The sequence below is a fragment of the Tenrec ecaudatus genome, chromosome X, assembly GCF_050624435.1.
Source record: "Tenrec ecaudatus isolate mTenEca1 chromosome X, mTenEca1.hap1, whole genome shotgun sequence".
Lineage (NCBI taxonomy): Eukaryota > Metazoa > Chordata > Mammalia > Afrosoricida > Tenrecidae > Tenrec > Tenrec ecaudatus.
The window spans coordinates 85,176,454-85,201,173 of NC_134548.1; positions in this window are offsets into that span (position 1 = coordinate 85,176,454).

A 24,720-nucleotide genomic window follows, 5' to 3' on the forward strand; every position below is an offset into this window, starting at 1 on the left:
TCACTGGGGTGGCCCATTCCATAACAGTAGCAAATAACTGTAGGATTGGGGGCTCACCACAACATAAGCAAAGGTACAAATGTTTCCTGGCATTAGGCAGGTTGAGAACCCCTACTGTAGAGGAAGAAGGAAACGTTGTTACATTCGAAAGCCTGCAAGAGAAAAAGCCCTGAAAAGATGGAATAGCATAGTGGCTGCAGCAATGAGCACAAGCAAAGAACCACCGTAATGAGGGAACAGGATGGTGCTTCATTTCATGATGCTGTGAACACACGTGCAATTACCCAAAGCCCACGTGAGAGCACCTGACAACAGGAAGGACAGGAATTGTGCGTCTAACCATGTGCTGTACTATGTCTTAAGAGAAATCCTCTCTTCATTTAGAGCAGCGGTTCTCAACTTGTGGGTTCCAAAACCTTTGGGGGAAGGGACCACCTTCACTGGGCGGCCTAATTCACGACAGTATAAAAATTACAGTAATTAAGTTGCAATGAATCTAATTGTAGAATTTGGGCTTCCCCCCATCGAAAGGAACCGTATGAAATGTTGGTGGCAAGCAAGTTGAGAACCCCTGACCGAGAGGAGGAAAAAAAATCCGGTTACAATGGAAAGGCAGCAGAGGAGAGGCACCCCCAAGAAGATGGATCAGCACAGTGTCTGCAACAATGTGTGTAAGAAAATGCACCACTGTGATGATGGCCCAAGATGGGACAACTTTCATTATATTGGGCCAGAATTGACATGACTGTAAACCATTCGTCGGAACCTAACTGCAAGAAACAATGCGATTGAGTTTCTAACAATATGCTGAAGAAGACATAAAGAGAAAGTCCTATTAGTTTAGAGCAGCGGTTCTTAACCTTTCGGCCAGACCTCTTTGGGTGGTCGTACGACCCTTTCACAGGGGTGACCAGTGCATAACACTAGGAAAATTAGAGTTATGATATAGCAATGTATATAATTTCATGATTATGGGTCACCACCAACCGAGGAATTTTATGAAAGGGTCGTGGCCTTAGCAAGGTTGAAAAGCACTGCCCTGGAAGGAGGTGGAGAAGGTGTTATAGTAGAGGGCAACCTAAGAGATGCAGCCCCTACAAGATGGAATAGCACAGTGGCTACAAGCATGAACTGAAGCAAAGAACCACTGTGATGACGTAAAAGGATGGGGCTTTGTTTTATTATGTTGTGCACAGAGTTGCGATGAGCTGAAACATACTCGAGGGCAACTACCCACAAGACCATCAGGATTTGTGCGTCTAACAATGTGCTGAAGTAGAACGGAAGAGAAACTCTTCCTAGAGAGCAGCGGTTCTCAACCTGTGCCAGCCAGCCCTTTTTGGGAAGGTTCCACCTTTCACTGGGGTGGCCCATTCCATAACAGTAGCAAATAACTGTAGGATTGGGGGCTCACCACAACATAAGCAAAGGTCCAAATGTTTCCTGGCATTAGGCAGGTTGAGAACCCCTACTGTAGAGGAAGAAGGAAACGTTGTTACATTCGAAAGCCTGCAAGAGAAAAAGCCCTGAAAAGATGGAATAGCATAGTGGCTGCAGCAATGAGCACAAGCAAAGAACCACCGTAATGAGGGAACAGGATGGTGCTTCATTTCATGATGCTGTGAACACACGTGCAATTACCCAAAGCCCACGTGAGAGCACCTGACAACAGGAAGGACAGGAGTTGTGCGTCTAACCATGTGCTGTACTATGTCTTAAGAGAAATCCTCTCTTCATTTAGAGCAGCGGTTCTCAACTTGTGGGTTCCAAAACCTTTGGGGGAAGGGACCACCTTCACTGGGCGGCCTAATTCACGACAGTATAAAAATTACAGTAATTAAGTTGCAATGAATCTAATTGTAGAATTTGGGCTTCCCCCCATCGAAAGGAACCGTATGAAATGTTGGTGGCAAGCAAGTTGAGAACCCCTGACCGAGAGGAGGAAAAAAAATCCGGTTACAATGGAAAGGCAGCAGAGGAGAGGCACCCCCAAGAAGATGGATCAGCACAGTGTCTGCAACAATGTGTGTAAGAAAATGCACCACTGTGATGATGGCCCAAGATGGGACAACTTTCATTATATTGGGCCAGAATTGACATGACTGTAAACCACTCGTCGGAACCTAACTGCAAGAAACAATGCGATTGAGTTTCTAACAATATGCTGAAGAAGACATAAAGAGAAAGTCCTATTAGTTTAGAGCAGCGGTTCTTAACCTTTCGGCCAGACCTCTTTGGGTGGTCGTACGACCCTTTCACAGGGGTGACCAGTGCATAACACTAGGAAAATTAGAGTTATGATATAGCAATGTATATAATTTCATGATTATGGGTCACCACCAACCGAGGAATTTTATGAAAGGGTCGTGGCCTTAGCAAGGTTGAAAAGCACTGCCCTGGAAGGAGGTGGAAAAGGTGTTATAGTAGAGGGCAACCAAAGAGATGCAGCCCCTACAAGATGGAATAGCACAGTGGCTACAAGCATGAACTGAAGCAAAGAACCACTGTGATGACGGAAAAGGATGGGGCTTTGTTTTATTATGTTGTGCACAGAGTTGCGATGAGCTGAAACATACTCGAGGGCAACTACCCACAAGACCATCAGGATTTGTGCGTCTAACAATGTGCTGAAGTAGAACGGAAGAGAAACTCTTCCTAGAGAGCAGCGGTTCTCAACCTGTGCCAGCCAGCCCTTTTTGGGAAGGTTCCACCTTTCACTGGGGTGGCCCATTCCATAACAGTAGCAAATAACTGTAGGATTGGGGGCTCACCACAACATAAGCAAAGGTACAAATGTTTCCTGGCATTAGGCAGGTTGAGAACCCCTACTGTAGAGGAAGAAGGAAACGTTGTTACATTCGAAAGCCTGCAAGAGAAAAAGCCCTGAAAAGATGGAATAGCATAGTGGCTGCAGCAATGAGCACAAGCAAAGAACCACCGTAATGAGGGAACAGGATGGTGCTTCATTTCATGATGCTGTGAACACACGTGCAATTACCCAAAGCCCACGTGAGAGCACCTGACAACAGGAAGGACAGGAGTTGTGCGTCTAACCATGTGCTGTACTATGTCTTAAGAGAAATCCTCTCTTCATTTAGAGCAGCGGTTCTCAACTTGTGGGTTCCAAAACCTTTGGGGGAAGGGACCACCTTCACTGGGCGGCCTAATTCACGACAGTATAAAAATTACAGTAATTAAGTTGCAATGAATCTAATTGTAGAATTTGGGCTTCCCCCCATCGAAAGGAACCGTATGAAATGTTGGTGGCAAGCAAGTTGAGAACCCCTGACCGAGAGGAGGAAAAAAAATCCGGTTACAATGGAAAGGCAGCAGAGGAGAGGCACCCCCAAGAAGATGGATCAGCACAGTGTCTGCAACAATGTGTGTAAGAAAATGCACCACTGTGATGATGGCCCAAGATGGGACAACTTTCATTATATTGGGCCAGAATTGACATGACTGTAAACCACTCGTCGGAACCTAACTGCAAGAAACAATGCGATTGAGTTTCTAACAATATGCTGAAGAAGACATAGAGAGAAAGTCCTATTAGTTTAGAGCTGCGGTTCTTAACCTTTCGGCCAGACCTCTTTGGGTGGTCGTACGACCCTTTCACAGGGGTGACCAGTGCATAACACTAGGAAAATTAGAGTTATGATATAGCAATGTATATAATTTCATGATTATGGGTCACCACCAACCGAGGAATTTTATGAAAGGGTCGTGGCCTTAGCAAGGTTGAAATGCACTGCCCTGGAAGGAGGTGGAGAAGGTGTTATAGTAGAGGGCAACCTAAGAGATGCAGCCCCTACAAGATGGAATAGCACAGTGGCTACAAGCATGAACTGAAGCAAAGAACCACTGTGATGACGGAAAAGGATGGGGCTTTGTTTTATTATGTTGTGCACAGAGTTGCGATGAGCTGAAACATACTCGAGGGCAACTACCCACAAGACCATCAGGATTTGTGCGTCTAACAATGTGCTGAAGTAGAACGGAAGAGAAACTCTTCCTAGAGAGCAGCGGTTCTCAACCTGTGCCAGCCAGCCCTTTTTGGGAAGGTTCCACCTTTCACTGGGGTGGCCCATTCCATAACAGTAGCAAATAACTGTAGGATTGGGGGCTCACCACAACATAAGCAAAGGTACAAATGTTTCCTGGCATTAGGCAGGTTGAGAACCCCTACTGTAGAGGAAGAAGGAAACGTTGTTACATTCGAAAGCCTGCAAGAGAAAAAGCCCTGAAAAGATGGAATAGCATAGTGGCTGCAGCAATGAGCACAAGCAAAGAACCACCGTAATGAGGGAACAGGATGGTGCTTCATTTCATGATGCTGTGAACACACGTGCAATTACCCAAAGCCCACGTGAGAGCACCTGACAACAGGAAGGACAGGAATTGTGCGTCTAACCATGTGCTGTACTATGTCTTAAGAGAAATCCTCTCTTCATTTAGAGCAGCGGTTCTCAACTTGTGGGTTCCAAAACCTTTGGGGGAAGGGACCACCTTCACTGGGCGGCCTAATTCACGACAGTATAAAAATTACAGTAATTAAGTTGCAATGAATCTAATTGTAGAATTTGGGCGTCCCCCCATCGAAAGGAACCGTATGAAATGTTGGTGGCAAGCAAGTTGAGAACCCCTGACCGAGAGGAGGGAAAAAAAATCCGGTTACAATGGAAAGGCAGCAGAGGAGAGGCACCCCCAAGAAGATGGATCAGCACAGTGTCTGCAACAATGTGTGTAAGAAAATGCACCACTGTGATGATGGCCCAAGATGGGACAACTTTCATTATATTGGGCCAGAATTGACATGACTGTAAACCACTCGTCGGAACCTAACTGCAAAAAACAATGCGATTGAGTTTCTAACAATATGCTGAAGAAGACATAGAGAGAAAGTCCTATTAGTTTAGAGCAGCGGTTCTTAACCTTTCGGCCAGACCTCTTTGGGTGGTCGTACGACCCTTTCACAGGGGTGACCAGTGCATAACACTAGGAAAATTAGAGTTATGATATAGCAATGTATATAATTTCATGATTATGGGTCACCACCAACCGAGGAATTTTATGAAAGGGTCGTGGCCTTAGCAAGGTTGAAAAGCACTGCCCTGGAAGGAGGTGGAAAAGGTGTTATAGTAGAGGGCAACCAAAGAGATGCAGCCCCTACAAGATGGAATAGCACAGTGGCTACAAGCATGAACTGAAGCAAAGAACCACTGTGATGACGGAAAAGGATGGGGCTTTGTTTTATTATGTTGTGCACAGAGTTGCGATGAGCTGAAACATACTCGAGGGCAACTACCCACAAGACCATCAGGATTTGTGCGTCTAACAATGTGCTGAAGTAGAACGGAAGAGAAACTCTTCCTAGAGAGCAGCGGTTCTCAACCTGTGCCAGCCAGCCCTTTTTGGGAAGGTTCCACCTTTCACTGGGGTGGCCCATTCCATAACAGTAGCAAATAACTGTAGGATTGGGGGCTCACCACAACATAAGCAAAGGTACAAATGTTTCCTGGCATTAGGCAGGTTGAGAACCCCTACTGTAGAGGAAGAAGGAAACGTTGTTACATTCGAAAGCCTGCAAGAGAAAAAGCCCTGAAAAGATGGAATAGCATAGTGGCTGCAGCAATGAGCACAAGCAAAGAACCACCGTAATGAGGGAACAGGATGGTGCTTCATTTCATGATGCTGTGAACACACGTGCAATTACCCAAAGCCCACGTGAGAGCACCTGACAACAGGAAGGACAGGAGTTGTGCGTCTAACCATGTGCTGTACTATGTCTTAAGAGAAATCCTCTCTTCATTTAGAGCAGCGGTTCTCAACTTGTGGGTTCCAAAACCTTTGGGGGAAGGGACCACCTTCACTGGGCGGCCTAATTCACGACAGTATAAAAATTACAGTAATTAAGTTGCAATGAATCTAATTGTAGAATTTGGGCTTCCCCCCATCGAAAGGAACCGTATGAAATGTTGGTGGCAAGCAAGTTGAGAACCCCTGACCGAGAGGAGGAAAAAAAATCCGGTTACAATGGAAAGGCAGCAGAGGAGAGGCACCCCCAAGAAGATGGATCAGCACAGTGTCTGCAACAATGTGTGTAAGAAAATGCACCACTGTGATGATGGCCCAAGATGGGACAACTTTCATTATATTGGGCCAGAATTGACATGACTGTAAACCACTCGTCGGAACCTAACTGCAAGAAACAATGCGATTGAGTTTCTAACAATATGCTGAAGAAGACATAAAGAGAAAGTCCTATTAGTTTAGAGCAGCGGTTCTTAACCTTTCGGCCAGACCTCTTTGGGTGGTCGTACGACCCTTTCACAGGGGTGACCAGTGCATAACACTAGGAAAATTAGAGTTATGATATAGCAATGTATATAATTTCATGATTATGGGTCACCACCAACCGAGGAATTTTATGAAAGGGTCGTGGCCTTAGCAAGGTTGAAAAGCACTGCCCTGGAAGGAGGTGGAAAAGGTGTTATAGTAGAGGGCAACCAAAGAGATGCAGCCCCTACAAGATGGAATAGCACAGTGGCTACAAGCATGAACTGAAGCAAAGAACCACTGTGATGACGGAAAAGGATGGGGCTTTGTTTTATTATGTTGTGCACAGAGTTGCGATGAGCTGAAACATACTCGAGGGCAACTACCCACAAGACCATCAGGATTTGTGCGTCTAACAATGTGCTGAAGTAGAACGGAAGAGAAACTCTTCCTAGAGAGCAGCGGTTCTCAACCTGTGCCAGCCAGCCCTTTTTGGGAAGGTTCCACCTTTCACTGGGGTGGCCCATTCCATAACAGTAGCAAATAACTGTAGGATTGGGGGCTCACCACAACATAAGCAAAGGTACAAATGTTTCCTGGCATTAGGCAGGTTGAGAACCCCTACTGTAGAGGAAGAAGGAAACGTTACATTCGAAAGCCTGCAAGAGAAAAAGCCCTGAAAAGATGGAATAGCATAGTGGCTGCAGCAATGAGCACAAGCAAAGAACCACCGTAATGAGGGAACAGGATGGTGCTTCATTTCATGATGCTGTGAACACACGTGCAATTACCCAAAGCCCACGTGAGAGCACCTGACAACAGGAAGGACAGGAATTGTGCGTCTAACCATGTGCTGTACTATGTCTTAAGAGAAATCCTCTCTTCATTTAGAGCAGCGGTTCTCAACTTGTGGGTTCCAAAACCTTTGGGGGAAGGGACCACCTTCACTGGGCGGCCTAATTCACGACAGTATAAAAATTACAGTAATTAAGTTGCAATGAATCTAATTGTAGAATTTGGGCTTCCCCCCATCGAAAGGAACCGTATGAAATGTTGGTGGCAAGCAAGTTGAGAACCCCTGACCGAGAGGAGGAAAAAAAATCCGGTTACAATGGAAAGGCAGCAGAGGAGAGGCACCCCCAAGAAGATGGATCAGCACAGTGTCTGCAACAATGTGTGTAAGAAAATGCACCACTGTGATGATGGCCCAAGATGGGACAACTTTCATTATATTGGGCCAGAATTGACATGACTGTAAACCACTCGTCGGAACCTAACTGCAAGAAACAATGCGATTGAGTTTCTAACAATATGCTGAAGAAGACATAGAGAGAAAGTCCTATTAGTTTAGAGCTGCGGTTCTTAACCTTTCGGCCAGACCTCTTTGGGTGGTCGTACGACCCTTTCACAGGGGTGACCAGTGCATAACACTAGGAAAATTAGAGTTATGATATAGCAATGTATATAATTTCATGATTATGGGTCACCACCAACCGAGGAATTTTATGAAAGGGTCGTGGCCTTAGCAAGGTTGAAATGCACTGCCCTGGAAGGAGGTGGAGAAGGTGTTATAGTAGAGGGCAACCTAAGAGATGCAGCCCCTACAAGATGGAATAGCACAGTGGCTACAAGCATGAACTGAAGCAAAGAACCACTGTGATGACGGAAAAGGATGGGGCTTTGTTTTATTATGTTGTGCACAGAGTTGCGATGAGCTGAAACATACTCGAGGGCAACTACCCACAAGACCATCAGGATTTGTGCGTCTAACAATGTGCTGAAGTAGAACGGAAGAGAAACTCTTCCTAGAGAGCAGCGGTTCTCAACCTGTGCCAGCCAGCCCTTTTTGGGAAGGTTCCACCTTTCACTGGGGTGGCCCATTCCATAACAGTAGCAAATAACTGTAGGATTGGGGGCTCACCACAACATAAGCAAAGGTACAAATGTTTCCTGGCATTAGGCAGGTTGAGAACCCCTACTGTAGAGGAAGAAGGAAACGTTGTTACATTCGAAAGCCTGCAAGAGAAAAAGCCCTGAAAAGATGGAATAGCATAGTGGCTGCAGCAATGAGCACAAGCAAAGAACCACCGTAATGAGGGAACAGGATGGTGCTTCATTTCATGATGCTGTGAACACACGTGCAATTACCCAAAGCCCACGTGAGAGCACCTGACAACAGGAAGGACAGGAATTGTGCGTCTAACCATGTGCTGTACTATGTCTTAAGAGAAATCCTCTCTTCATTTAGAGCAGCGGTTCTCAACTTGTGGGTTCCAAAACCTTTGGGGGAAGGGACCACCTTCACTGGGCGGCCTAATTCACGACAGTATAAAAATTACAGTAATTAAGTTGCAATGAATCTAATTGTAGAATTTGGGCGTCCCCCCATCGAAAGGAACCGTATGAAATGTTGGTGGCAAGCAAGTTGAGAACCCCTGACCGAGAGGAGGGAAAAAAAATCCGGTTACAATGGAAAGGCAGCAGAGGAGAGGCACCCCCAAGAAGATGGATCAGCACAGTGTCTGCAACAATGTGTGTAAGAAAATGCACCACTGTGATGATGGCCCAAGATGGGACAACTTTCATTATATTGGGCCAGAATTGACATGACTGTAAACCACTCGTCGGAACCTAACTGCAAAAAACAATGCGATTGAGTTTCTAACAATATGCTGAAGAAGACATAGAGAGAAAGTCCTATTAGTTTAGAGCAGCGGTTCTTAACCTTTCGGCCAGACCTCTTTGGGTGGTCGTACGACCCTTTCACAGGGGTGACCAGTGCATAACACTAGGAAAATTAGAGTTATGATATAGCAATGTATATAATTTCATGATTATGGGTCACCACCAACCGAGGAATTTTATGAAAGGGTCGTGGCCTTAGCAAGGTTGAAAAGCACTGCCCTGGAAGGAGGTGGAAAAGGTGTTATAGTAGAGGGCAACCAAAGAGATGCAGCCCCTACAAGATGGAATAGCACAGTGGCTACAAGCATGAACTGAAGCAAAGAACCACTGTGATGACGGAAAAGGATGGGGCTTTGTTTTATTATGTTGTGCACAGAGTTGCGATGAGCTGAAACATACTCGAGGGCAACTACCCACAAGACCATCAGGATTTGTGCGTCTAACAATGTGCTGAAGTAGAACGGAAGAGAAACTCTTCCTAGAGAGCAGCGGTTCTCAACCTGTGCGAGCCAGCCCTTTTTGGGAAGGTTCCACCTTTCACTGGGGTGGCCCATTCCATAACAGTAGCAAATAACTGTAGGATTGGGGGCTCACCACAACATAAGCAAAGGTACAAATGTTTCCTGGCATTAGGCAGGTTGAGAACCCCTACTGTAGAGGAAGAAGGAAACGTTGTTACATTCGAAAGCCTGCAAGAGAAAAAGCCCTGAAAAGATGGAATAGCATAGTGGCTGCAGCAATGAGAACAAGCAAAGAACCACCGTAATGAGGGAACAGGATGGTGCTTCATTTCATGATGCTGTGAACACACGTGCAATTACCCAAAGCCCACGTGAGAGCACCTGACAACAGGAAGGACAGGAATTGTGCGTCTAACCATGTGCTGTACTATGTCTTAAGAGAAATCCTCTCTTCATTTAGAGCAGCGGTTCTCAACTTGTGGGTTCCAAAACCTTTGGGGGAAGGGACCACCTTCACTGGGCGGCCTAATTCACGACAGTATAAAAATTACAGTAATTAAGTTGCAATGAATCTAATTGTAGAATTTGGGCTTCCCCCCATCGAAAGGAACCGTATGAAATGTTGGTGGCAAGCAAGTTGAGAACCCCTGACCGAGAGGAGGGAAAAAAAATCCGGTTACAATGGAAAGGCAGCAGAGGAGAGGCACCCCCAAGAAGATGGATCAGCACAGTGTCTGCAACAATGTGTGTAAGAAAATGCACCACTGTGATGATGGCCCAAGATGGGACAACTTTCATTATATTGGGCCAGAATTGACATGACTGTAAACCACTCGTCGGAACCTAACTGCAAGAAACAATGCGATTGAGTTTCTAACAATATGCTGAAGAAGACATAGAGAGAAAGTCCTATTAGTTTAGAGCAGCGGTTCTTAACCTTTCGGCCAGACCTCTTTGGGTGGTCGTACGACCCTTTCACAGGGGTGACCAGTGCATAACACTAGGAAAATTAGAGTTATGATATAGCAATGTATATAATTTCATGATTATGGGTCACCACCAACCGAGGAATTTTATGAAAGGGTCGTGGCCTTAGCAAGGTTGAAATGCACTGCCCTGGAAGGAGGTGGAGAAGGTGTTATAGTAGAGGGCAACCTAAGAGATGCAGCCCCTACAAGATGGAATAGCACAGTGGCTACAAGCATGAACTGAAGCAAAGAACCACTGTGATGACGGAAAAGGATGGGGCTTTGTTTTATTATGTTGTGCACAGAGTTGCGATGAGCTGAAACATACTCGAGGGCAACTACCCACAAGACCATCAGGATTTGTGCGTCTAACAATGTGCTGAAGTAGAACGGAAGAGAAACTCTTCCTAGAGAGCAGCGGTTCTCAACCTGTGCCAGCCAGCCCTTTTTGGGAAGGTTCCACCTTTCACTGGGGTGGCCCATTCCATAACAGTAGCAAATAACTGTAGGATTGGGGGCTCACCACAACATAAGCAAAGGTACAAATGTTTCCTGGCATTAGGCAGGTTGAGAACCCCTACTGTAGAGGAAGAAGGAAACGTTGTTACATTCGAAAGCCTGCAAGAGAAAAAGCCCTGAAAAGATGGAATAGCATAGTGGCTGCAGCAATGAGCACAAGCAAAGAACCACCGTAATGAGGGAACAGGATGGTGCTTCATTTCATGATGCTGTGAACACACGTGCAATTACCCAAAGCCCACGTGAGAGCACCTGACAACAGGAAGGACAGGAATTGTGCGTCTAACCATGTGCTGTACTATGTCTTAAGAGAAATCCTCTCTTCATTTAGAGCAGCGGTTCTCAACTTGTGGGTTCCAAAACCTTTGGGGGAAGGGACCACCTTCACTGGGCGGCCTAATTCACGACAGTATAAAAATTACAGTAATTAAGTTGCAATGAATCTAATTGTAGAATTTGGGCTTCCCCCCATCGAAAGGAACCGTATGAAATGTTGGTGGCAAGCAAGTTGAGAACCCCTGACCGAGAGGAGGAAAAAAAATCCGGTTACAATGGAAAGGCAGCAGAGGAGAGGCACCCCCAAGAAGATGGATCAGCACAGTGTCTGCAACAATGTGTGTAAGAAAATGCACCACTGTGATGATGGCCCAAGATGGGACAACTTTCATTATATTGGGCCAGAATTGACATGACTGTAAACCACTCGTCGGAACCTAACTGCAAGAAACAATGCGATTGAGTTTCTAACAATATGCTGAAGAAGACATAGAGAGAAAGTCCTATTAGTTTAGAGCTGCGGTTCTTAACCTTTCGGCCAGACCTCTTTGGGTGGTCGTACGACCCTTTCACAGGGGTGACCAGTGCATAACACTAGGAAAATTAGAGTTATGATATAGCAATGTATATAATTTCATGATTATGGGTCACCACCAACCGAGGAATTTTATGAAAGGGTCGTGGCCTTAGCAAGGTTGAAATGCACTGCCCTGGAAGGAGGTGGAGAAGGTGTTATAGTAGAGGGCAACCTAAGAGATGCAGCCCCTACAAGATGGAATAGCACAGTGGCTACAAGCATGAACTGAAGCAAAGAACCACTGTGATGACGGAAAAGGATGGGGCTTTGTTTTATTATGTTGTGCACAGAGTTGCGATGAGCTGAAACATACTCGAGGGCAACTACCCACAAGACCATCAGGATTTGTGCGTCTAACAATGTGCTGAAGTAGAACGGAAGAGAAACTCTTCCTAGAGAGCAGCGGTTCTCAACCTGTGCCAGCCAGCCCTTTTTGGGAAGGTTCCACCTTTCACTGGGGTGGCCCATTCCATAACAGTAGCAAATAACTGTAGGATTGGGGGCTCACCACAACATAAGCAAAGGTACAAATGTTTCCTGGCATTAGGCAGGTTGAGAACCCCTACTGTAGAGGAAGAAGGAAACGTTGTTACATTCGAAAGCCTGCAAGAGAAAAAGCCCTGAAAAGATGGAATAGCATAGTGGCTGCAGCAATGAGCACAAGCAAAGAACCACCGTAATGAGGGAACAGGATGGTGCTTCATTTCATGATGCTGTGAACACACGTGCAATTACCCAAAGCCCACGTGAGAGCACCTGACAACAGGAAGGACAGGAATTGTGCGTCTAACCATGTGCTGTACTATGTCTTAAGAGAAATCCTCTCTTCATTTAGAGCAGCGGTTCTCAACTTGTGGGTTCCAAAACCTTTGGGGGAAGGGACCACCTTCACTGGGCGGCCTAATTCACGACAGTATAAAAATTACAGTAATTAAGTTGCAATGAATCTAATTGTAGAATTTGGGCGTCCCCCCATCGAAAGGAACCGTATGAAATGTTGGTGGCAAGCAAGTTGAGAACCCCTGACCGAGAGGAGGGAAAAAAAATCCGGTTACAATGGAAAGGCAGCAGAGGAGAGGCACCCCCAAGAAGATGGATCAGCACAGTGTCTGCAACAATGTGTGTAAGAAAATGCACCACTGTGATGATGGCCCAAGATGGGACAACTTTCATTATATTGGGCCAGAATTGACATGACTGTAAACCACTCGTCGGAACCTAACTGCAAAAAACAATGCGATTGAGTTTCTAACAATATGCTGAAGAAGACATAGAGAGAAAGTCCTATTAGTTTAGAGCAGCGGTTCTTAACCTTTCGGCCAGACCTCTTTGGGTGGTCGTACGACCCTTTCACAGGGGTGACCAGTGCATAACACTAGGAAAATTAGAGTTATGATATAGCAATGTATATAATTTCATGATTATGGGTCACCACCAACCGAGGAATTTTATGAAAGGGTCGTGGCCTTAGCAAGGTTGAAAAGCACTGCCCTGGAAGGAGGTGGAAAAGGTGTTATAGTAGAGGGCAACCAAAGAGATGCAGCCCCTACAAGATGGAATAGCACAGTGGCTACAAGCATGAACTGAAGCAAAGAACCACTGTGATGACGGAAAAGGATGGGGCTTTGTTTTATTATGTTGTGCACAGAGTTGCGATGAGCTGAAACATACTCGAGGGCAACTACCCACAAGACCATCAGGATTTGTGCGTCTAACAATGTGCTGAAGTAGAACGGAAGAGAAACTCTTCCTAGAGAGCAGCGGTTCTCAACCTGTGCGAGCCAGCCCTTTTTGGGAAGGTTCCACCTTTCACTGGGGTGGCCCATTCCATAACAGTAGCAAATAACTGTAGGATTGGGGGCTCACCACAACATAAGCAAAGGTACAAATGTTTCCTGGCATTAGGCAGGTTGAGAACCCCTACTGTAGAGGAAGAAGGAAACGTTGTTACATTCGAAAGCCTGCAAGAGAAAAAGCCCTGAAAAGATGGAATAGCATAGTGGCTGCAGCAATGAGAACAAGCAAAGAACCACCGTAATGAGGGAACAGGATGGTGCTTCATTTCATGATGCTGTGAACACACGTGCAATTACCCAAAGCCCACGTGAGAGCACCTGACAACAGGAAGGACAGGAATTGTGCGTCTAACCATGTGCTGTACTATGTCTTAAGAGAAATCCTCTCTTCATTTAGAGCAGCGGTTCTCAACTTGTGGGTTCCAAAACCTTTGGGGGAAGGGACCACCTTCACTGGGCGGCCTAATTCACGACAGTATAAAAATTACAGTAATTAAGTTGCAATGAATCTAATTGTAGAATTTGTGCTTCCCCCCATCGAAAGGAACCGTATGAAATGTTGGTGGCAAGCAAGTTGAGAACCCCTGACCGAGAGGAGGGAAAAAAAATCCGGTTACAATGGAAAGGCAGCAGAGGAGAGGCACCCCCAAGAAGATGGATCAGCACAGTGTCTGCAACAATGTGTGTAAGAAAATGCACCACTGTGATGATGGCCCAAGATGGGACAACTTTCATTATATTGGGCCAGAATTGACATGACTGTAAACCACTCGTCGGAACCTAACTGCAAGAAACAATGCGATTGAGTTTCTAACAATATGCTGAAGAAGACATAGAGAGAAAGTCCTATTAGTTTAGAGCAGCGGTTCTTAACCTTTCGGCCAGACCTCTTTGGGTGGTCGTACGACCCTTTCACAGGGGTGACCAGTGCATAACACTAGGAAAATTAGAGTTATGATATAGCAATGTATATAATTTCATGATTATGGGTCACCACCAACCGAGGAATTTTATGAAAGGGTCGTGGCCTTAGCAAGGTTGAAATGCACTGCCCTGGAAGGAGGTGGAGAAGGTGTTATAGTAGAGGGCAACCTAAGAGATGCAGCCCCTACAAGATGGAATAGCACAGTGGCTACAAGCATGAACTGAAGCAAAGAACCACTGTGATGACGGAAAAGGATGGGGCTTTGTTTTATTATGTTGTGCACAGAGTTGCGATGAGCTGAAACATACTCGAGGGCAACTACCCACAAGACCATCAGGATTTGTGCGTCTAACAATGTGCTGAAGTAGAACGGAAGAGAAACTCTTCCTAGAGAGCAGCGGTTCTCAACCTGTGCCAGCCAGCCCTTTTTGGGAAGGTTCCACCTTTCACTGGGGTGGCCCATTCCATAACAGTAGCAAATAACTGTAGGATTGGGGGCTCACCACAACATAAGCAAAGGTACAAATGTTTCCTGGCATTAGGCAGGTTGAGAACCCCTACTGTAGAGGAAGAAGGAAACGTTGTTACATTCGAAAGCCTGCAAGAGAAAAAGCCCTGAAAAGATGGAATAGCATAGTGGCTGCAGCAATGAGCACAAGCAAAGAACCACCGTAATGAGGGAACAGGATGGTGCTTCATTTCATGATGCTGTGAACACACGTGCAATTACCCAAAGCCCACGTGAGAGCACCTGACAACAGGAAGGACAGGAATTGTGCGTCTAACCATGTGCTGTACTATGTCTTAAGAGAAATCCTCTCTTCATTTAGAGCAGCGGTTCTCAACTTGTGGGTTCCAAAACCTTTGGGGGAAGGGACCACCTTCACTGGGCGGCCTAATTCACGACAGTATAAAAATTACAGTAATTAAGTTGCAATGAATCTAATTGTAGAATTTGGGCTTCCCCCCATCGAAAGGAACCGTATGAAATGTTGGTGGCAAGCAAGTTGAGAACCCCTGACCGAGAGGAGGGAAAAAAAATCCGGTTACAATGGAAAGGCAGCAGAGGAGAGGCACCCCCAAGAAGATGGATCAGCACAGTGTCTGCAACAATGTGTGTAAGAAAATGCACCACTGTGATGATGGCCCAAGATGGGACAACTTTCATTATATTGGGCCAGAATTGACATGACTGTAAACCACTCGTCGGAACCTAACTGCAAGAAACAATGCGATTGAGTTTCTAACAATATGCTGAAGAAGACATAGAGAGAAAGTCCTATTAGTTTAGAGCAGCGGTTCTTAACCTTTCGGCCAGACCTCTTTGGGTGGTCGTACGACCCTTTCACAGGGGTGACCAGTGCATAACACTAGGAAAATTAGAGTTATGATATAGCAATGTATATAATTTCATGATTATGGGTCACCACCAACCGAGGAATTTTATGAAAGGGTCGTGGCCTTAGCAAGGTTGAAATGCACTGCCCTGGAAGGAGGTGGAGAAGGTGTTATAGTAGAGGGCAACCAAAGAGATGCAGCCCCTACAAGATGGAATAGCACAGTGGCTACAAGCATGAACTGAAGCAAAGAACCACTGTGATGACGGAAAAGGATGGGGCTTTGTTTTATTATGTTGTGCACAGAGTTGCGATGAGCTGAAACATACTCGAGGGCAACTACCCACAAGACCATCAGGATTTGTGCGTCTAACAATGTGCTGAAGTAGAACGGAAGAGAAACTCTTCCTAGAGAGCAGCGGTTCTCAACCTGTGCCAGCCAGCCCTTTTTGGGAAGGTTCCACCTTTCACTGGGGTGGCCCATTCCATAACAGTAGCAAATAACTGTAGGATTGGGGGCTCACCACAACATAAGCAAAGGTACAAATGTTTCCTGGCATTAGGCAGGTTGAGAACCCCTACTGTAGAGGAAGAAGGAAACGTTGTTACATTCGAAAGCCTGCAAGAGAAAAAGCCCTGAAAAGATGGAATAGCATAGTGGCTGCAGCAATGAGCACAAGCAAAGAACCACCGTAATGAGGGAACAGGATGGTGCTTCATTTCATGATGCTGTGAACACACGTGCAATTACCCAAAGCCCACGTGAGAGCACCTGACAACAGGAAGGACAGGAATTGTGCGTCTAACCATGTGCTGTACTATGTCTTAAGAGAAATCCTCTCTTCATTTAGAGCAGCGGTTCTCAACTTGTGGGTTCCAAAACCTTTGGGGGAAGGGACCACCTTCACTGGGCGGCCTAATTCACGACAGTATAAAAATTACAGTAATTAAGTTGCAATGAATCTAATTGTAGAATTTGGGCTTCCCCCCATCGAAAGGAACCGTATGAAATGTTGGTGGCAAGCAAGTTGAGAACCCCTGACCGAGAGGAGGGAAAAAAAATCCGGTTACAATGGAAAGGCAGCAGAGGAGAGGCACCCCCAAGAAGATGGATCAGCACAGTGTCTGCAACAATGTGTGTAAGAAAATGCACCACTGTGATGATGGCCCAAGATGGGACAACTTTCATTATATTGGGCCAGAATTGACATGACTGTAAACCACTCGTCGGAACCTAACTGCAAAAAACAATGCGATTGAGTTTCTAACAATATGCTGAAGAAGACATAGAGAGAAAGTCCTATTAGTTTAGAGCAGCGGTTCTTAACCTTTCGGCCAGACCTCTTTGGGTGGTCGTACGACCCTTTCACAGGGGTGACCAGTGCATAACACTAGGAAAATTAGAGTTATGATATAGCAATGTATATAATTTCATGATTATGGGTCACCACCAACCGAGGAATTTTATGAAAGGGTCGTGGCCTTAGCAAGGTTGAAAAGCACTGCCCTGGAAGGAGGTGGAGAAGGTGTTATAGTAGAGGGCAACCAAAGAGATGCAGCCCCTACAAGATGGAATAGCACAGTGGCTACAAGCATGAACTGAAGCAAAGAACCACTGTGATGACGGAAAAGGATGGGGCTTTGTTTTATTATGTTGTGCACAGAGTTGCGATGAGCTGAAACATACTCGAGGGCAACTACCCACAAGACCATCAGGATTTGTGCGTCTAACAATGTGCTGAAGTAGAACGGAAGAGAAACTCTTCCTAGAGAGCAGCGGTTCTCAACCTGTGCCAGCCAGCCCTTTTTGGGAAGGTTCCACCTTTCACTGGGGTGGCCCATTCCATAACAGTAGCAAATAACTGTAGGATTGGGGGCTCACCACAACATAAGCAAAGGTACAAATGTTTCCTGGCATTAGGCAGGTTGAGAACCCCTACTGTAGAGGAAGAAGGAAACGTTGTTACATTCGAAAGCCTGCAAGAGAAAAAGCCCTGAAAAGATGGAATAGCATAGTGGCTGCAGCAATGAGCACAAGCAAAGAACCACCGTAATGAGGGAACAGGATGGTGCTTCATTTCATGATGCTGTGAACACACGTGCAATTACCCAAAGCCCACGTGAGAGCACCTGACAACAGGAAGGACAGGAATTGTGCGTCTAACCATGTGCTGTACTATGTCTTAAGAGAAATCCTCTCTTCATTTAGAGCAGCGGTTCTCAACTTGTGGGTTCCAAAACCTTTGGGGGAAGGGACCACCTTCACTGGGCGGCCTAATTCACGACAGTATAAAAATTACAGTAATTAAGTTGCAATGAATCTAATTGTAGAATTTGGGCTTCCCCCCATCGAAAGGAACCGTATGAAATGTTGGTGGCAAGCAAGTTGAGAACCCCTGACCGAGAGGAGGAAAAAAAATCCGGTTACAATGGAAAGGCAGCAGAGGAGAGGCACCCCCAAGAAGATGGATCAGCACAGTGTCTGCAACAATGTGTGTAAGAAAATGCACCACTGTGATGATGGCCCAAGATGGGACAACTTTCATTATATTGGGCCAGAATTGACATGACTGTAAACCACTCGTCGGAACCTAACTGCAAGAAACAATGCGATTGAGTTTCTAACAATATGCTGAAGAAGACATAAAGAGAAAGTCCTATTAGTTTAGAGCAGCGGTTCTTAACCTTTCGGCCAGACCTCTTTGGGTGGTCGTACGACCCTTTCACAGGGGTGACCAGTGCATAACACTAGGAAAATTAGAGTTATGATATAGCAATGTATATAATTTCATGATTATGGGTCACCACCAACCGAGGAATTTTATGAAAGGGTCGTGGCCTTAGCAAGGTTGAAAAGCACTGCCCTGCAAGGAGGTGGAGAAGGTGTTATAGTAGAGGGCAACCAAAGAGATGCAGCCCCTACAAGATGGAATAGCACAGTGGCTACAAGCATGAACTGAAGCAAAGAACCACTGTGATGACGGAAAAGGATGGGGCTTTGTTTTATTATGTTGTGCACAGAGTTGCGATGAGCTGAAACATACTCGAGGGCAACTACCCACAAGACCATCAGGATTTGTGCGTCTAACAATGTGCTGAAGTAGAACGGAAGAGAAACTCTTCCTAGAGAGCAGCGGTTCTCAACCTGTGCCAGCCAGCCCTTTTTGGGAAGGTTCCACCTTTCACTGGGGTGGCCCATTCCATAACAGTAGCAAATAACTGTAGGATTGGGGGCTCACCACAACATAAGCAAAGGTACAAATGTTTCCTGGCATTAGGCAGGTTGAGAACCCCTACTGTAGAGGAAGAAGGAAACGTTGTTACATTCGAAAGCCTGCAAGAGAAAAAGCCCTGAAAAGATGGAATAGCATAGTGGCTGCAGCAATGAGCACAAGCAAAGAACCACCGTAATGAGGGAACAGGATGGTGCTTCATTTCATGATGCTGTGAACACACGTGCAATTACCCAAAGCCCACGTGTGAGCACCTGACAACAGGAAGGACAGGAATTGTGCGTCTAACCATGTGCTGTACTATGTCTTAAGAGAAATCCTCTCTTCATTTAGAGCAGCGGTTCTCAACTTGTGGGTTCCAAAACCTTTGGGGGAAGGGACCACCTTCACTGGGCGGCCTAATTCACGACAGTATAAAAATTACAGTAATTAAGTTGCAATGAATCTAATTGTAGAATTTGGGCTTCCCCCCATCGAAAGGAACCGTATGAAATGTTGGTGGCAAGCAAGTTGAGAACCCCTGACCGAGAGGAGGGAAAAAAAATCCGGTTACAATGGAAAGGCAGCAGAGGAGAGGCACCCCCAAGAAGATGGATCAGCACAGTGTCTGCAACAATGTGTGTAAGAAAATGCACCACTGTGATGATGGCCCAAGATGGGACAACTTTCATTATATTGGGCCAGAATTGACATGACTGTAAACCACTCGTCGGAACCTAACTGCAAAAAACAATGCGATTGAGTTTCTAACAATATGCTGAAGAAGACATAGAGAGAAAGTCCTATTAGTTTAGAGCAGCGGTTCTTAACCTTTCGGCCAGACCTCTTTGGGTGGTCGTACGACCCTTTCACAGGGGTGACCAGTGCATAACACTAGGAAAATTAGAGTTATGATATAGCAATGTATATAATTTCATGATTATGGGTCACCACCAACCGAGGAATTTTATGAAAGGGTCGTGGCCTTAGCAAGGTTGAAAAGCACTGCCCTGGAAGGAGGTGGAGAAGGTGTTATAGTAGAGGGCAACCTAAGAGATGCAGCCCCTACAAGATGGAATAGCACAGTGGCTACAAGCATGAACTGAAGCAAAGAACCACTGTGATGACGGAAAAGGATGGGGCTTTGTTTTATTATGTTGTGCACAGAGTTGCGATGAGCTGAAACATACTCGAGGGCAACTACCCACAAGACCATCAGGATTTGTGCGTCTAACAATGTGCTGAAGTAGAACGGAAGAGAAACTCTTCCTAGAGAGCAGCGGTTCTCAACCTGTGCCAGCCAGCCCTTTTTGGGAAGGTTCCACCTTTCACTGGGGTGGCCCATTCCATAACAGTAGCAAATAACTGTAGGATTGGGGGCTCACCACAACATAAGCAAAGGTACAAATGTTTCCTGGCATTAGGCAGGTTGAGAACCCCTACTGTAGAGGAAGAAGGAAACGTTGTTACATTCGAAAGCCTGCAAGAGAAAAAGCCCTGAAAAGATGGAATAGCATAGTGGCTGCAGCAATGAGCACAAGCAAAGAACCACCGTAATGAGGGAACAGGATGGTGCTTCATTTCATGATGCTGTGAACACACGTGCAATTACCCAAAGCCCACGTGAGAGCACCTGACAACAGGAAGGACAGGAATTGTGCGTCTAACCATGTGCTGTACTATGTCTTAAGAGAAATCCTCTCTTCATTTAGAGCAGCGGTTCTCAACTTGTGGGTTCCAAAACCTTTGGGGGAAGGGACCACCTTCACTGGGCGGCCTAATTCACGACAGTATAAAAATTACAGTAATTAAGTTGCAATGAATCTAATTGTAGAATTTGGGCTTCCCCCCCATCGAAAGGAACCGTATGAAATGTTGGTGGCAAGCAAGTTGAGAACCCCTGACCGAGAGGAGGAAAAAAAATCCGGTTACAATGGAAAGGCAGCAGAGGAGAGGCACCCCCAAGAAGATGGATCAGCACAGTGTCTGCAACAATGTGTGTAAGAAAATGCACCACTGTGATGATGGCCCAAGATGGGACAACTTTCATTATATTGGGCCAGAATTGACATGACTGTAAACCACTCGTCGGAACCTAACTGCAAGAAACAATGCGATTGAGTTTCTAACAATATGCTGAAGAAGACATAAAGAGAAAGTCCTATTAGTTTAGAGCAGCGGTTCTTAACCTTTCGGCCAGACCTCTTTGGGTGGTCGTACGACCCTTTCACAGGGGTGACCAGTGCATAACACTAGGAAAATTAGAGTTATGATATAGCAATGTATATAATTTCATGATTATGGGTCACCACCAACCGAGGAATTTTATGAAAGGGTCGTGGCCTTAGCAAGGTTGAAAAGCACTGCCCTGGAAGGAGGTGGAAAATGTGTTATAGTAGAGGGCAACCAAAGAGATGCAGCCCCTAAAAGATGGAATAGCACAGTGGCTACAAGCATGAACTGAAGCAAAGAACCACTGTGATGACGGAAAAGGATGGGGCTTTGTTTTATTATGTTGTGCACAGAGTTGCGATGAGCTGAAACATACTCGAGGGCAACTACCCACAAGACCATCAGGATTTGTGTGTCTAACAATGTGCTGAAGTAGAACGGAAGAGAAACTCTTCCTAGAGAGCAGCGGTTCTCAACCTGTGCGAGCCAGCCCTTTTTGGGAAGGTTCCACCTTTCACTGGGGTGGCCCATTCCATAACAGTAGCAAATAACTGTAGGATTGGGGGCTCACCACAACATAAGCAAAGGTACAAATGTTTCCTGGCATTAGGCAGGTTGAGAACCCCTACTGTAGAGGAAGAAGGAAACGTTGTTACATTCGAAAGCCTGCAAGAGAAAAAGCCCTGAAAAGATGGAATAGCATAGTGGCTGCAGCAATGAGCACAAGCAAAGAACCACCGTAATGAGGGAACAGGATGGTGCTTCATTTCATGATGCTGTGAACACACGTGCAATTACCCAAAGCCCACGTGAGAGCACCTGACAACAGGAAGGACAGGAATTGTGCGTCTAACCATGTGCTGTACTATGTCTTAAGAGAAATCCTCTCTTCATTTAGAGCAGCGGTTCTCAACTTGTGGGTTCCAAAACCTTTGGGGGAAGGGACCACCTTCACTGGGCGGCCTAATTCACGACAGTATAAAAATTACAGTAATTAAGTTGCAATGAATCTAATTGTAGAATTTGGGCTTCCCCCCATCGAAAGGAACCGTATGAAATGTTGGTGGCAAGCAAGTTGAGAACCCCTGACCGAGAGGAGGAAAAAAAATCCGGTTACAATGGAAAGGCAGCAGAGGAGAGGCACCCCCAAGAAGATGGATCAGCACAGTGTCTGCAACAATGTGTGTAAGAAAATGCACCACTGTGATGATGGCCCAAGATGGGACAACTTTCATTATATTGGGCCAGAATTGACATGACTGTAAACCACTCGTCGGAACCTAACTGCAAGAAACAATGCGATTGAGTTTCTAACAATATGCTGAAGAAGACATAAAGAGAAAGTCCTATTAGTTTAGAGCAGCGGTTCTTAACCTTTCGGCCAGACCTCTTTGGGTGGTCGTACGACCCTTTCACAGGGGTGACCAGTGCATAACACTAGGAAAATTAGAGTTATGATATAGCAATGTATATAATTTCATGATTATGGGTCACCACCAACCGAGGAATTTTATGAAAGGGTCGTGGCCTTAGCAAGGTTGAAAAGCACTGCCCTGCAAGGAGGTGGAGAAGGTGTTATAGTAGAGGGCAACCAAAGAGATGCAGCCCCTACAAGATGGAATAGCACAGTGGCTACAAGCATGAACTGAAGCAAAGAACCACTGTGATGACGGAAAAGGATGGGGCTTTGTTTTATTATGTTGTGCACAGAGTTGCGATGAGCTGAAACATACTCGAGGGCAACTACCCACAAGACCATCAGGATTTGTGCGTCTAACAATGTGCTGAAGTAGAACGGAAGAGAAACTCTTCCTAGAGAGCAGCGGTTCTCAACCTGTGCGAGCCAGCCCTTTTTGGGAAGGTTCCACCTTTCACTGGGGTGGCCCATTCCATAACAGTAGCAAATAACTGTAGGATTGGGGGCTCACCACAACATAAGCAAAGGTACAAATGTTTCCTGGCATTAGGCAGGTTGAGAACCCCTACTGTAGAGGAAGAAGGAAACGTTGTTACATTCGAAAGCCTGCAAGAGAAAAAGCCCTGAAAAGATGGAATAGCATAGTGGCTGCAGCAATGAGCACAAGCAAAGAACCACCGTAATGAGGGAACAGGATGGTGCTTCATTTCATGATGCTGTGAACACACGTGCAATTACCCAAAGCCCACGTGTGAGCACCTGACAACAGGAAGGACAGGAATTGTGCGTCTAACCATGTGCTGTACTATGTCTTAAGAGAAATCCTCTCTTCATTTAGAGCAGCGGTTCTCAACTTGTGGGTTCCAAAACCTTTGGGGGAAGGGACCACCTTCACTGGGCGGCCTAATTCACGACAGTATAAAAATTACAGTAATTAAGTTGCAATGAATCTAATTGTAGAATTTGGGCTTCCCCCCATCGAAAGGAACCGTATGAAATGTTGGTGGCAAGCAAGTTGAGAACCCCTGACCGAGAGGAGGGAAAAAAAATCCGGTTACAATGGAAAGGCAGCAGAGGAGAGGCACCCCCAAGAAGATGGATCAGCACAGTGTCTGCAACAATGTGTGTAAGAAAATGCACCACTGTGATGATGGCCCAAGATGGGACAACTTTCATTATATTGGGCCAGAATTGACATGACTGTAAACCACTCGTCGGAACCTAACTGCAAAAAACAATGCGATTGAGTTTCTAACAATATGCTGAAGAAGACATAGAGAGAAAGTCCTATTAGTTTAGAGCAGCGGTTCTTAACCTTTCGGCCAGACCTCTTTGGGTGGTCGTACGACCCTTTCACAGGGGTGACCAGTGCATAACACTAGGAAAATTAGAGTTATGATATAGCAATGTATATAATTTCATGATTATGGGTCACCACCAACCGAGGAATTTTATGAAAGGGTCGTGGCCTTAGCAAGGTTGAAATGCACTGCCCTGGAAGGAGGTGGAGAAGGTGTTATAGTAGAGGGCAACCTAAGAGATGCAGCCCCTACAAGATGGAATAGCACAGTGGCTACAAGCATGAACTGAAGCAAAGAACCACTGTGATGACGGAAAAGGATGGGGCTTTGTTTTATTATGTTGTGCACAGAGTTGCGATGAGCTGAAACATACTCGAGGGCAACTACCCACAAGACCATCAGGATTTGTGCGTCTAACAATGTGCTGAAGTAGAACGGAAGAGAAACTCTTCCTAGAGAGCAGCGGTTCTCAACCTGTGCCAGCCAGCCCTTTTTGGGAAGGTTCCACCTTTCACTGGGGTGGCCCATTCCATAACAGTAGCAAATAACTGTAGGATTGGGGGCTCACCACAACATAAGCAAAGGTACAAATGTTTCCTGGCATTAGGCAGGTTGAGAACCCCTACTGTAGAGGAAGAAGGAAACGTTGTTACATTCGAAAGCCTGCAAGAGAAAAAGCCCTGAAAAGATGGAATAGCATAGTGGCTGCAGCAATGAGCACAAGCAAAGAACCACCGTAATGAGGGAACAGGATGGTGCTTCATTTCATGATGCTGTGAACACACGTGCAATTACCCA